General features: G+C 40.0%; 1 protein-coding gene across 48 annotated transcripts in view; it reads left to right on the forward strand.

Annotated features, from left to right (window-relative positions):
* The window catches only part of RBFOX1 (RNA binding fox-1 homolog 1), a 906,682-nt gene extending 905,702 nt beyond the window's left edge, over positions 1 to 980 (forward strand). For all 48 annotated transcript variants that reach the window (XM_075767625.1, XM_075767578.1, XM_075767602.1 and 45 more), the window contains one exon: positions 1 to 980. This exon is cut by the window's left edge. The gene's annotated coding sequence lies outside the window, so the exon portion shown is untranslated.
* Positions 981 to 1,747: the final 767 nt, after the last annotated feature.

Here is a 1,747-nt window from a genome sequence, read left to right on the forward strand (position 1 = left end):
CTACTGGCAAGCACCTTAGTAAATTATCAACTCACCGCTGTGAACCTGCCAACTTGCTATAACAACTCTGCTTTAAAAAAAGTGTTTGTGATCAGGCTTTCTCTTTGTCATCGTATGTGCATGCAGTATGATCAGTTGAACAATAACCATCAATAAAGTTTCACAAGATTTGAAAACAAAGTTTCTGTAGCATTTATATCTAATGAAAAGTAAATTATCTTTAAAATTGAAACAGAGAGAGGAAAGAGAATATATTAATCAGTGAAAAATGGGGCAGTAGCATATATTTATACTGGTGAGGGAATGAACTGAAATTTATTGAGAGTTCAATCCCTACATTTATTATATAAGATATACAAGACAAGCCTCCTATTAAAAAAAAAAAAGTATATTTCATTTAAACACCACGATAAAAGCAACTTGAAAAATGTTTACCAAATGTTGGGCTTCCAATTCAAAGTGTGGATGATACATCTTTTTTAGAATTGCACACACAAAATGTCTAATGTGAGGAATAATAGAATTTATTTGCAATTTTAATTTTCATGAGATGGCTTTACAACTCCCACTCTCCAAATGATTATATGGCGTTTTAGTCTATTAAAATAATCTTGAAAGGTTGAGGGTGCAGCCCATATTAGAAAATATTTTGTTTATAAAGCTCCTACAGTACGCCTAGTAGTAATTTTAAAATGTATGTCTGAAATAGTTATGTAAGAAAAGCATTTGAGATTTTTTTACAATGTATATTGGGAATGTTTTCACTTATATAAATAACTACTGATAATATGACTTATGAAAAAAAAAATTATTACTACCATATGTGGAATATAGTGACTTCTAAACAGATTTAAAAAAAAAAACCACCCTACAAACCCAAAAATGTGTATATCTGTCTTTAGAAATTAGTGTTTATATCACAACCGTGATTTGTGAATAAAGAAAAATGGTTTGTAATATCAAAATAAAAGCTTAGTCTGAAAAGGTAAAAATACCTCGGTGTTCAAAGTCATTTTGCTTTTGTTTTTTACTGTGTTGGTTGAAGAGCTCTCCACAGTTGTACCATCTCCACTGTACACAATATGCCTATAAAGAGATGTACTGCTGACGAGGTTCGCAGCTCTCTTACAGCCTGGAGTGGTGTTTGGGAGCCGGGCTGGGCAGAGGAGCCTGACGAGGTGAGTGCCTGCCCTGCGTGCCCAGCCCTCCTGCCCCCGCCGGATTTGTGTGTGGGCGTGCGTGTGTGTGCGCACACGGGAGGGCGGCAATAGCCTCATCCGCGGGCCCGAGCTTGGCTGCTGCTGCTGCTTTTCAGTCAGAGGCCAGAGCGATGAGATGGAGGACTGGGTTGAAGGTTTGCTTCCCCAAAAGGCAAGGTTAATCCGGCATCAGATGTATTTTTCAGGCAACAGTGCGTGATACGTGAGGAAGAATTGGGTTTTGTTCATAGGAAGGAAAAAAGGCATCTTCCAAACTGACTGCATTTAAGCAGGACGTTTCATCTGAGAGGATCACAAAACCACCACTGAGATGAAACGTGCCTGTCGCTGCTCGGCCAGGTGCTGCTCCGACACTGGGGAGGGCAGGTACTGGTACCACTGTGCCCGCTGCTCTCCAGTGACGGATGGGAGATAGCCTTCTGGTTAGCTGTCTTTTGCTCGGACAGCTTCTATTTCTGTGCACCTTCGGGTACAGGGGAGGAAGGAAAGACAACTGTTCTGGAGTGCTCCTTCTTGTCACTCCCAGG

This window comes from Balearica regulorum, chromosome 15 (assembly GCF_011004875.1).
Source record: "Balearica regulorum gibbericeps isolate bBalReg1 chromosome 15, bBalReg1.pri, whole genome shotgun sequence".
Classification (NCBI taxonomy): Eukaryota; Metazoa; Chordata; class Aves; order Gruiformes; family Gruidae; genus Balearica; species Balearica regulorum.